Here is a 13,397-nt window from a genome sequence, read left to right on the forward strand (position 1 = left end):
AATGCCATGTCCTTAAACACAAAATTGGAAAGAGACTCAGAGCAATACATAATTATTTAGTATTTCCCCCGTTTAGATACAAATGAGTAAATAATTTCAAAAGCATACCCAATAGTAAAATATTATAAAGCAATTAGGATTTGATGAATTTGAGTGTTTATTACCTTTAAGTTGCAGGTTGTTTAACTTTAACATTGTATCATTTAGTTGTTAATTGCAGCTGTGTTTAAAAACTGGATGACAAAATTCCTGAAACTCTTAACCATCAGCTCTGTTGAGCTGATTTGAACCGGCTCTGAAACAACACTGCCTGTACTCCTCTTGCCTCATCATCCCTGATTCTTGATCCTGCAATTATGGAAACAGAAACTCACCTAGTTTCTCAGGCTTGTAAAATCGCTCACTGGGAGGCCAGGCATTCGGCCCCCTGCCTCACTTGATCACTCCTAATGTAGTTCTTGACACTTTCAATTTCTTTTGCAACTACATTATCATCAGACATGTTGATTAAATTTCGAGTATCAATACTGCTTTACTAAATGGAATTAATGACGGAGCGGGCAGGTGGGGAGCATCCTCAGGAGTTTTATTTGACCATCGCAGTTGACTCTTGACAACAGTGAACACGTCAGTCCTCACTGACCCCGTGCCTTCTTATAGCCTCTGGGGAGGGTGCGGTGGCAGAGGGGAGACACAGGGACTCGCTCTCTCCCCTGCTTTCCTATTCTCCTTCTCAGTTTCCCTGCCTCCAGAAAGGTCTCTGACGGATCAGAAACTCCTGCCCTACTTCCTCGTCCACGGACAAGCGGAGAGCTGAGATGGCATTCTGGTTTCTTCCCTCCCTACTCCCCAAGCGTGTGGGGAATGACTGATGTTTGTTTTGAAGGGGGTCGTGGAACAAGCAGGTTATTCACAAACATGTTCACGGCCTTTGGGGAGCAGATACCCCTTCCAGGTTGAGATTTCAGAGTCTCCTCTGTCTGCTGCGTGGGGCTGACTTGCTGGCTGAAGAGTTCTCAACCTTGTCTTTGGACTCCACAATGAACTTGAACTTCAGGAGCGAAGATTCTCCAACCTGGGTGTGAATTCAGAGCACTCCTCAGAGAGCAACCAGCCAGAGTTCTCATTTTCTGCTGGTCTTAGTCTAAAGCTCTCTCCTCTAATGATTGGCTGCTTAGCACTTGTTAATGTGATGGATCTGATTTCTTGGAATTGATTTTCTCATAAAGAATATACTTGGGAGAAATAAAATAAACATCAGAGAACCTTAAATGAATTACACTCTTATCAAGAGAAGCGCGACAATCCACTCGAAGCATAAACTACATGGGGATGAAGATCTGTTGTGTGCTGAGACCGGGAGGCTATGAAGAGGGACCTGTGACTCCGAACTCGTTGCCTCTTGGGTCACTTTCTTTGCTGTATGAGACAGCATGTCCCTGCTCCACCCCCGGCCCCAGCCCTCCTCCACGGGAGAGGGAGTGTCACTCTCCTACCCTCTCTGGAGGGCGATGGCTTTGCCTTAGAAAGGAAGAGGGATCCCATTCTTTCCTCAACCTTACCCCTTGCAAATCTAATCCTCTGCCTCCTCTCTCAGGCCCCATCAGCTGAGGAATGAGCCCCAGAAAGACTGAGAAAAATAGGAGGGGAGATGGAGGCAGCTGGGGTCTGGGATAGCAGGCTGGGGTTCTGAAAGGGCTCTGGTGCTAGAATGAACAGCCAGGTTGTATAGTGAGAAGTGGATTCAGATGGCTGCAGCTGGCCACCAGGGCTCAGGGTTCTCTGCTGACAGTGGGCTACTCAGTGAATTGCAGAGCCTGCAGTGGCTGGATGCCAGCCTGCCCAGGGTGAGGCCGACACAGACCTGAGCCTGGACCAGAGAGAGAAGACAGAGCCCCATGCATGGAGCTTTCCCCAGGACTTGGTTCTTTAGATCCACGATTCTACCTAAACTTAATCTCACTTCAGGGGAAATAGGGGCAACTGGGCCAGTTTTCAGAGAAGGTGGGGGTGGGGAGATGCAGGGAGTGACCTCTGGAATGAGTATGGAGGCAGGGAGGAAGGGCTGGGGAGCAGAGGCTGAGACTCCAGGCTTCAGGTACTTGGACTCACCTGCTCTAGGGTGAAGGTATGTTTCTCCTCCAGGAGGGCTGAGGTGGCAGAGGCTGACAGAGATCTCTTGTCCACACACTTATTTGACAAACGTGTATTGGTCTTCTCTGGTGGCTCAGTTGGTAAAGAATCTGCCTGCAATGCAGGAGACTGCCTGCAGTACAGGAAACCCAGGTTCGATCCCTGGGTCAGCAAGATCCCTTGGAGAAGGAAATGGCCACCCACTCCAGTACTCTTGCCTGGAGAATTCCAAGGACAGAGGAGCCTGGCAGGCTACAGTACATGGGGTCACAAGAGTTGGACATGACTTAACAACTAAACAACCACCACTGAGGTCCTACTAAGAGCAGAACACTGGGGAAACACAGTCCCTGATCTCTCTGAGCTTAGAAGTAAATGAGCATATAAATAAATTTTCCAGTTTACAGAGGGGAAAGCCGAGTTCCAAAGAACACAAAGATTACACGTTATTTATTGGTGAGGAAACTGGGATTCAGAGAAGTTGGGTAAGTTGATTTAAGCCTCCTGTCTAGTAAGTGCAAAGTGAGATGCAAAGTGAAGTGGTCTGTCTTGGGCCACTTATTTTTTTTTTTTCAAATAAATGATTTCATCCAAATAAGATCATGAACTCTGTTACTAACATAATATATTTTGTCACCTGGGCAGCTGCTCACCCCATTGCTCACCCATGCTCTGCTCTAGGGGGAGGATTTAGGTGAAATGAGACTCTCCCTGTCCTTGTCCCCTGGCCTCTTCCCTATAGGTGGACTGGGACAGCCCAGGATGGGCCCAGTCTGGGACTGGCCTTAGGGTCGGGGGCCACAAAACCAGGGCCAGGGGAATAGTGTATCCAGAGATTCAGAGCAGGCCATGGTGCTTGGGCTGGAGGCCTGTTTCCTCATAGAGTCTAGGAGGAAACTAAGTCTTAAACCCTTGAGCCCTGGGGAGACCAATTCCTTGATCAAAGCAGAGGGGTTGAAGAACAATTCAAGGGACAACCTGGCAGCTCCAGACAACATCCCAGAAGGGCCTCCCCAGAGATGCCCCAAAGCCTGGAAATATTCCCCAGTGCTCACCTTTGTGGGCTTGGTGGTACCCAGACTGTGCTGGAGCTGGCTGCACTGCAAGGACCACCTTGCTTGTAGGTCACCACTTCCTTGTCTCCCCAGGCCCTAGAGTTGTTCTGCATTCCGATAACCTCAATGGCACCATCCTGAAGCCCTTCGACAAGCACTGTCTCCTGGTGAGCAGGATTTCAAGAAGGTATTTTGTATGAAATTTTACTGCAATGAAAGAGTGAAGCCCTCTCATACATATTGGCTGCAAGTTTCTGGGAAGGTTTCGGGGAGGAGGTGAGCCTTGAGTCCATGATTGACTTCAGGCTTGGGGAAGTCTAGGGTATGGGAAAGGTGTCCCAGATAAGTGTGTGTCAAGTGCAAGATTTGTGCAAAAGGCAGGACGGATACTGGTTTCAAAAGGCTAAGCTGTGGGATGGCCTGGGGGGTGGAAGTGAGAGTCCAGTCTAAATGAATTCTTTAAAAAAGCTACCAACTTCACTCTGTATTATGGGCTCCAGTTTCATCCATCTCAATAGAACCAATTCAAATGTATTTTTTTTTAATGGCTGAGTAATATTCCATTGTGTATATGTACCACAGCTTCCTTATCCATTCGTCTGCTGATGGACATCTAGGTTGCTTCCATGTCCTGGCTATTGTAAACAGTGCAAAACACCAATACAGTATACTAATGCATATATATGGAATTTGAAAAATGGTAACAATAACCCTATATGCGAGACAGAATAAGAGACACAGATGCATAGAACAATCTTATGGACTCTGAGGGAGAAGGTGAGGGTAGGACGTTCTGGGAGAATAGCATTGAAACATGTATATTATCATATGTGAAACAGAACACCATTCCAGGTTCGATGCATGAGACAAATGCTCAGGGCCAGGGCAATGGGATGACCCAGAGGGATGGGATGGGGAGGGAGGTGGGTGGGGGGTCCAGGAAGGGGAACACATGTAAACCCATGGCTGATTAATGTCAATGTATGGCAAAAGCTACTACAATATTGTAAAGTAATTAGCCCCCAACTAAAATAAATAAATTTATTTAAAATAAATAAATAAATAAAATAAAAGTCAAAAAAAAAAAAAAGCTACCAACTTAAACCAGCATTTACTGAGTGCCTTTACTGTTGCATATGTATGTCCTCAATTAGCCATCTCACCCTCCAAATTCTGCTGAAGGCCATCAGGGTTGGCTGGTTGTATTTCTCTTCCTTTCTGCAGTGGGGCTAACTTTGGTTCTGGGGGCACCCCCTTCTTCACTCTCAATCCATGTATGAGGCTGCCCCCACAGCTCAGGGGTGGGCCTTGGAATCCAGGCTTAATGCAATCCTTGTGGCATGTCCCTCTGGCCCCAGTAAGTGGCACAGTGATGTGACCCAATCAGAGGCAATGAGATAGAATTAGAACTTCACTGAGGGTTCTGAGAAGGAACTCTTGCAGTTCTTTTCCTCTGAACTTGAACTCAGACATTTGTAGTCTTAAGTTGTTGTCAATATGTCAGGTGTAGATTGTGAATGAGAAAAACCAGGTCTTGGTGACATCACTGGGGACCCCATTAAGCCACGACTGAAACCAGACTTAACCCTGAAATTTTCCTTATGAGCATCAAATTCCTTTTTTCCTTAATACAGTCTGCATTGAGTTTCCTGACATATGCAACAGAAAATAATCATAACTGTTATATAAATCCATAAAGCAGCTCAAGTAGAAAGAACAGTTATAATAAGGAGACACAGTATTACTTTGCCTACCTTCTTCCCTCTCTCTGCAGACTGACTTCTCCTGTGACCCACCACAGCCCACCAAAACACTGGCTTCTACCTCTGGGCTGCAAGATCTTTCAGGATGATTTTCAGTTTTTTTATCTCATCCTAAACTGAGGATTCTCAAAGAAGAGAATCCGATTTTCCTAGTCTGGGTGAGATGTCCAGTTCTGTTGTGTTAATAAGTTGTCAGGGATGTGGAGGTGGGGCTTAACAGGCTTCTAGGCTGAGCAAAGTGAGATATACAGGAAAAAAATATTTTACATTTCTAAGTGGAAGTGACTCACAGTCCTTGTTTTCCACATGGTGAAACTAATGCCCAAAGTAAAATGACTTGCCCAAGATCATATAGCTGGTAAATTACAAAATCCAGATTCATATCTTGCTCTTCTGTGGAAGAGAAAATGTTAGTCATTAGTCACTTAGTCATGTCCGACTATTTGTGACCCCATGGGCTGGATAGCCCACCAGGTTTCTCTGTCCATGGAATTCTCCAGGCAAGAATACTGGACTGGGTAGCCATTTCCTTCTCCAAGGGATCTTTCCCACCCAGAGATCGAACCCAGGTCTCCTGCATTGCAGGCAGATTCCTTACGGTCTGAGCCACCAAAGAAGCCTTATCTTGCTCTGCTGTTTTCCAAATTTCATGATATTTCCACATTCCCAGCCTCACAAATTTTTCTTTCGTTTTCTTTCATTTCCTTCCTGCCATGAGCCCACTTCTGGCTGGATGACCAGGGCAGGAAGTAAGTAGGAAAGCAGACTTCCCTGAGAAAAGAAGTAACACACCCAGGGCTGCAAATAGGGATGGAGGTCATCTTGATCCCCTTGCCACTGAGGGCATCTGTAGTTTCCCACCAGAAGTAAGCACAGCTTACCTCCCAGAGACAGACCTGGCAGTCCACAGGCTCTAATCCCGCAATTATTCAACACAAACAAGAGCTGAATTAACATTTCATGACCACATCACTTTTTACCCTAATAGCTATTTGATTGTGAATGTATTTGCCAGAGTCCTGCATTTCCACTGCTGAGATCTCCATTGGAAGCCTTTCAACTTCCACAAATCAGTTTTGATAACAAACCCTCTTGTGACTGAGGCAAAGTCCAAAGTGGGACAGGCCTCCTGTAGATGAAGTGCCTTGGCAACTGTGGTTAAACAAGGCCCTCTAGGGGGTGGGGCTGGGCATCTGCTGGCCACACCGTCCTGGCCTCAGGCTCCAGGAGACAATCTCTGATCTCTGACATTTATTCAGCAAGATCCAAGGGATGATTCCCCATAAACAATGGCTGAAAAGGATATAAGAAGGGGAACCGCAGGGCTGGTTGTACCTGGAGGTTATTGAAAACCACCTCTGCAGACAGGGAGAGAAAGGATGTATGTGTATTCCCTTCGGGGTGTCTTTTGGGGAGGCAGGTGACCTTGGGGTGGTGACTTAAGCTCTCAGATCCTCAGTATCCCCGCTCAGAAGGTAGAGCTGATGAACCCTCCTTCACAGGCAGTTGTGAGGGTCACAGGGGGAGGGGCCGAGGGAAGCTCTTAACATGGTGCCTGGCACACAGTGGGTCCTCAGATAAAAAGTGACCGTTGAGTTGGGTGCCCAGGTGACTTGCTGAGCTGGGTGGGGGTGGTGATGGGGAACCCTGGCTTCCAGCCCTCATCTGTCCCATCGCTAATCATCTGAGGGGGGCTCTGGGCACCTCTGGGCAGCAGAAGGGTGGGTTCACGTAGAGGTGGAGCGGATGCGGAGCAGTGAGGATCTAAACAAAGCTCTCCCACCAAGGCTGAGAGGGAAGCCCAGACCGAGGGGATGGGAAACAAGACTCAGCATTTAGAGACACCAGGAGCAGGTGACAGATGGTCAGAAAGACCAGCCCAGGCCTTGCAGCAACACAACAGACATACAGAGCTCCACACACCATGGGGGCAGGGAGCAGGTGGTGAGGGCTGAAGAAGGGCATCCATAAGATTTGAGAAAAGGTGCAGTGCCCGAGCCCAGAGCTCAGTGCAGAGGAGGCTCCAGACCCTGGGCTATTCTCTGTGACCCACCAGACCGCCCAGGGCGTTCATCATTGCAGGAGCTGTTGTGAAGGAAGAGTGAAGAGGACTCAGCAGTAATTGGAAGTGCTCAGTGCTGTGAGGCTCCTGTCTAGGACTAACTCCGCAGAGAATCACAAGAGAGAGAAACAGAAAGGGATGGTGGGCCTGCACAAGACAGAGCTGACCTCTGGGGAACTCCAAGGTAGGGGTGAAGTCAGGATACTGGATTCTGTGCCTGACTCTGCTCTGAATCACTGTGTGAGCCAGGACAAGTCACTTGCCTTTTCTGCACTTGTGTACACTAAGCTACAGAGTAAGTGGCATTAACTGGGGGATCTCTAAGATTCCTCTCAGTTCAAGGGGTCAGACCTTGACTGTTTTTTGTTCTGTGTGATACCCTCAACCTACCTCCACATCCCAATCCCCTGCTTCAAGTCTGACCAGTGGCTCCCCAGCTCAAATCTGCCTTTTGTCTGAGGAAGACAAGTCCACACCATCAAAGAACCTTAAATGAATGACACTGAGCAAGCTTCCTTTGTGGCTCTGCTGGTAAAGAATCCACCTACAATGTGGGAGACCTGGGTTCAATCCTTGGGTTGGGAAGATCCCCTGGAGAAGGGAAAGACTACCCACTCCAGTATTCTGGCCCGGAGAATTCCATGGACTGTACAGTCCATGGGGTCGCAAAGAGTCGGACACGACTGAACGACTTTCACTTCACACAGCAGCCCTCATGATCGCTGCATGATACGGATCTGGCAGTGACATGGCTGCTCAGTTCATTAGAGTCTGGGGATAATGTGCCCTCACCCTTGGAGATGCCATTATGGGGTGGTTTCTGTAGCTTACTCTTGGGAGAGAAGAAAATGGGAGAAGGTGCAGTAGGAGATGAACCTGACTCATAACCCTGGGGGAGAGACTGACTCAGCAAAGCTTTGTGCTAGTCTCAGCTTGGACATTTAGATGCTAGATGCAGCCATTAGGCTCTTTCATTTCCTGTGACAGGAACCTCAGTGCAACCCACTTGAGCTCAGAATGGTTGTACAAACACAAGAAGCTCAGAGATGGGGTAGCATTCAGCAGCACCTTGACTTGAGGGCTTAGATGATACCACCAGGACCTCTTTCTTCTTTCTTCATCTTTTAGCATTTCTGTCTCATGCAAGACCCCTGTCATGTCCCTCTTCACGGTGGCAGGATGCTTCCCAACCTGACTGAAGTCCAGTAGAGAGCAAATGTCTTCCTCACAGCTGATCAAAAATCCTGAGTCATTGACTTTAGAGGACAGATCCCAACCCCTGTACCATCAGACTGTATAGAAGGTCAGAAAGTGCTGATTGGTTTAGGCCAATCAGGGTTCATCCAAGCTACAGGGGCTAAAAGTGGGAAAGGGTACAGCTTTGTCAGTAAAAGAACTAGGTCATAAAGACCCATAGATATCCTCTAACGAGTTTGGGTGGAGGGAAATAAAGAGTATTAACAGAAACAAAATAAAGAGGGTAAAAAGCTGAGAAATGGAGTATTTCCTGCCATATCAGTAAACAAGGATGTCAGAGTCATCAGCGATTCTGGCCCTCCAAATATGAATTTCTGAGCCCTAAGTGCACCCAGGGTGGAGGGAAATAAAGAGTATTAACAGAAACAAAATAAAGAGGGTAAAAAGCTGAGAAATGGAGTATTTCCTGCCATATCAGTAAACAAGGATGTCAGAGTCATCAGCGATTCTGGCCCTCCAAATATGAATTTCTGAGCCCTAAGTGCACCCAGGAAGGACAAGAGTGCCTGTGATCCAGCAGCCATTGGGCTGCAGCCACTTCCTATGGTGAGCACTGAGGAACTCAGGGTGTGAAAAACACAAGATACTGAACCCAGGTAGCTGAGATGCATATGAAAGGAATGGTTTCAGTGAGCCCAGACTCTTGCATCTTCCCATGCATAGAAAAGCACTAAATTCCTTAACTTGGGATATCTGGTTTTCTTTAATTAGCAATCTTTTGATGTTCAGACTACTTGCCCTTTGTGGTAAGACTTCTATATAGTCTGGCTCCTCCCATCATATCCTTGGAGCAGTTCTCTTGGGGTCACTTGAGATGTTGTCTCCCAGGCTTAAAGTTGTAAAAATTCCCACCAAATAAAACATAAGTCTCAACTTTGAGACTGTGACTATTTTTTCAGTTGACATTGCATCATGGCTGATCTCTTCTGTTTTTCCTAAAGGTCCAATGATACTGGAACTACTATCATCCTAGATATAGAATCTTAAACTTTCAGAGTTGGATGAATCTTTGAAATTCTTGGTCTAACCCCCTTACTTTCACAGCCAATGCAACAGAGAACTAGAGGGCTTAAGTGACCATCTCAATGTCACACAATTCAGGGGAAGATGTCAGGGCAGGAAAAACCAGGGACCCATCTCCCCATGTAGACAAAAATTGTACTAGCAGAATCTGCCTAAGTTATTTTGGAAGTCTGGAGAATTTTAGAAGGCTTGTAACTTCCCCTAGGAGAAGTCTTGGCTGACAAATTGTTGTTAATTATGGTTAACCTTGGCTCTTAACTTGGTAGCGGTTCCCCTTCCTTCACTCTCTGGCCCAATATCGAGCAGCAGTGCAAATGTTCTTGAAGCAGCTTGGACACAACTTTAGGGAGCCAGTGTCAGCAACAGGACTCTGTCCTCCAAATATTGGGACCTGTGCTCTGATCGCTAACTGCTGTTTCTGTCTAAGGAGGTACAAACAGGGAGGTGAGAAGTCATTGTTGCAACTCTCAACATCAGTCATTGGCTGGTGTATTTCTCCCCTTGGTTTTTCTCTTTCTCCCTTTTAAGAGCCATACACTTAAAGACAAGGGCACTCACAAGCAATGCATAAGGGAACTTAGAAAGTGATTGTACATGTCCAGGGAAAGGCTCAGACAAAGCCTGAGAAGAGCTTAGTTTTATACCTCAGGCTGATCCCTGGCACAGAGACAGTCTACAAAAATCAATCAAACACACAAACCAACAAATGATAGAGGGGACAGAATCTCATTTTTAGAGTTATCAAATGATAAGATCCAAATGTATAGTTTTCAACAACAACAAAAATCCCTGCATTTTATAGGGGGCAACTGAGGCCTAGGAGAGGAGGGGCATTCCATGTAGGCAGAGCGAGCCAGGTAGAAGGGCCCCTGGCTCCCAATCTGATGCTCTCCCACCACCCGCTGACCTTGCTGACTGTGTGAACCCTGAGCCATCATCCTCATGGCCCCTGGTGGGGACACTCAACCACCCTGAAGTCGATACTTACACACTGACAACCTCTCCTTCTTGAACCATGTCATCTTTGCAAGGTGTATCCACATGGAATGGAGGGCCAGACAAGTGGGTAGGGTTTGTCCAAGGTTAGTTGATCGCCAGTCAGAGATCAGAAGCAGTCTGCAGGCTTTCTGTGTCTCAGGACAGAAGCCTTCAAAGAGCTTGTGTCATGTTACTCTCCTTTGGTCTTTGCAAGGCTGGCACCCCTCGCACTAGTGCCCTCCTTATAGATGAGAGGACAAGGATCAGAGAGGCCCAGCCCTCTGGGCTCGCTCCCACAGCTGGCCAGCAGCGAAGAGAGGGTGGGCCAGGTGGCCAGGAGTCCAGTCGGGTCACCCTGCACATTGCCACTCCTGCAGATGGGAATGGCCTTCCTGAGAGTAACTGGAAATCTGACCAAGGGAAGCATAGGCAAGTCAGGTTCTTTTCTCATCCAACAAGGCCTCTGAGTGGGCAGTGGGTGGGGGGTAGTGTGGCAAAGGCCTGTTAGCTCCAAGATGCCACGGGCCCAGCCTCCTCCTCTACCTCCCCAAAGAGTCCTAGGCGAGTGAGTTCTACCCTAACACCGCAGCGAGCTGGCTGCTCCACCAGCAGCTCAGGGGGGACAGGGTGAGGGCTTCTGCTTTTCCTAGATTTCTGAAAGTGCCCCATACCAATCTCTGCCCCCTCCTCATCTCATTGGTGGAAATTGTGTCACGTGACTGCCTGAAAGGGGTGGGGACTATACGTTTTCCTATCTCATTAATGGGAACTGTGTCATGTGACAGCCTGCAGAAAGGCTGAAAACGTAAGGCTTTTAAAGAACGGGAAATTGTTGATCCCCACCAAATAAGCATTGTAAGAAAGAAAGAAAGAAGAGGGAAGTGACTATCAGCGGACAGCCTGCAGCCTCTGCCCCAACATTTACAATCTCATTTTCATACTTGTTACCTGCTTGGATCCACATAAGCATGTTTCTTGTAAGAGAGGCTGAGCTGCTTGCCAAGGGCCTGATGGGGGTGGTTTGAAGAACCAGACTAGAGCCTGGCTGGCTGTCCTGGACACCCAGATCTGCACTTCTGCCCTGTCTTGTCTACTCTCTTCTCTTTCACAGTCCCAATTCTCTGTCTCGGCAGCTCTCCAGACCAGCAGGTGTCAGCACATTCCTGCAGCCTGGAGAAGAGAGGGCAGTGGTTTACCATGTTTTTGACACTGAACTGCTTTAAGCAAGGCTACTTTGGAAAGTCCAAACTTAAAGCAACCCCCGTGATGTTACACTCCCTCTCTCATATCCTGCTGGTGGGATGTCCACTGGGGTAACCTTCTCTAAGTACACCTGAGGAACGTCTATCAAAATTCAAAACACACACGCCCTTTGTCTCAGCAATTTAACGTCTAGGAGTGGATCATCCTGAAATAGTCAAGGGTGTGTATTTACATACGCAAGAATGCCCACATCATTTGTAAAAATACAATAGCAAAAAATTTGAGATAATCTAATATTCATTACTGCACGGTGCAGGAGTGGCGTCTGCGTGACACAGGACCGGCTGAGAGGAGCTACCCCACATCCAAGGTCAGGAGGGGCGGCTGTGAGGAGATACCCCACATCCAAGGTAAGGAGCAGCGGCTGCACTTTTCTGGAGCATCCGTGAAGAGATACGCCACATCCAAGGTAAGAGAAACCCAAGTAAGATGGTAGGCACTGAGAGAGGGCATCAGAGGGCAGACAGACTAAAACCACAATCACAGAAAACTAGCCAATCTAATCACATGGACCACAGCCTTGTCTAACTCAATGAAACTAAGCCATGCCTTGTGGGGCCACCCAAGATGGATGGGTCATGGTGGAGAGGTCTGACAGAATGTGGTCCATTGGAGAAGGGAAAGGCAAACCACTTCAGTATTCTTGCCTTGAGAACCCTATGAACAGTATGAAATGCAAAAAGATAGGACACTGAAAGATGAACTCCCCAGGTCGGTAGGTGCCCAATATGCTACTGGAGATCAGTGGAGAAATAACTCCAGAAAGAATGAAGGGATGGAGCCAAAGCGAAAACAGCACCCAGTTGTGGATGTGACTGGTGATAGAAGCAAGGTCCGATGCTATAAAGAGCAATATTGCATAGGAATCTAGAATGTTAGGTCGATGAATCAAGGCAAATTGAAGTGGTCAAACAGGAGGTGGCAAGAGTGAACGTCGACATTCTAGGAATCAGCGAACTAAAATGGACTGGAAAGGGTGAATTTAACTCAGATGACCATTTTATCTACTACTGTGAGCAGGAATCCCTTAGAAGAAATAGAGTAGCCTTCATAGTCAACAAAAGAGTCGGAAATGCAGTACTTGGATGCAATCTCAAAAATGACAGAAAAATCTCTGTTCATTTCCAAGGCAAAGCATTCAATATCACGGTAATCCAAGTCTATGCCTCAACCAGTAGTGCTGAAGAAGCCGAAGTTGAATGGTTCTATGAAGACCTACAAGACCTATTAGAACTAACACCCAAAAAGATGTCCTTTTCATTATAAGGGACTGGAATGCAAAAGTAGGAAGCCAAGAAACACCTGGCATAACAGGCAAATTTGGCCTTGGAGTACAGAATGAAGCAGGGCAAAAGCTAATAGAGTTTTGCCAAGAGAACGCACTGGTCATAGCAAACACCCTCTTCCAACAACACAAGAGAAGACTCTACACATGGACATCACCAGATGGTCGACACTGAAATCAGATTGATTATATACTTTGCAGCCAAAGATGGAGAAGCTCTATACCGGGAGCTGACTATGGCTCAGATCATGAACTCCTTATTGCCAAATTCAGACTTCAATTGAAGAAAGTGGGGAAAACCACTAGACCATTCAGGTATGACCTAAAGCAAATCACTTATGATTATACAGTGGAAGTGAGAAATAGATTTAAGGGACTAGATCTGATAGACAGAGTGCCTGATGAACTATGGACGTAGGTTTGTGACATTGTACAGGAGACAGGGATCAAGACCATCCCCAAGGAAAAGAAACGGAAAAATGCAAATTGGCTCTCTGAGGAGGCCTTACAAATAGCTATGAAAGAAGAGAAGTGAAAAGCAAAGGAGAAAAGGAAAGATATACCCATTTGAATGTGGA

The 13,397-nt window shown here is 47.0% G+C and overlaps 1 long non-coding RNA gene across 1 annotated transcript in view; it reads right to left on the reverse strand.

Moving 5' to 3' along the window:
* Positions 1-567: 567 nt before the first annotated feature.
* Positions 568-13,397, reverse strand: part of LOC145542866 (uncharacterized) — a 30,923-nt gene continuing 18,093 nt past the window's right edge. The window contains exons 3-7 of the long non-coding RNA XR_014080200.1: positions 11,220-11,441; positions 10,282-10,681; positions 3,189-3,352; positions 2,113-2,266; positions 568-1,235 (exon numbers count right to left, since the gene is read on the reverse strand). This is a non-coding gene — a long non-coding RNA (uncharacterized LOC145542866). The remainder of the gene's footprint in view (positions 1,236-2,112; positions 2,267-3,188; positions 3,353-10,281; positions 10,682-11,219; positions 11,442-13,397) is intronic.

The sequence above is a fragment of the Giraffa tippelskirchi genome, chromosome 3, assembly GCF_054371585.1.
Source record: "Giraffa tippelskirchi isolate mGirTip1 chromosome 3, T2T-mGirTip1v1.2.pri, whole genome shotgun sequence".
NCBI classification, from domain to species: domain Eukaryota; kingdom Metazoa; phylum Chordata; class Mammalia; order Artiodactyla; family Giraffidae; genus Giraffa; species Giraffa tippelskirchi.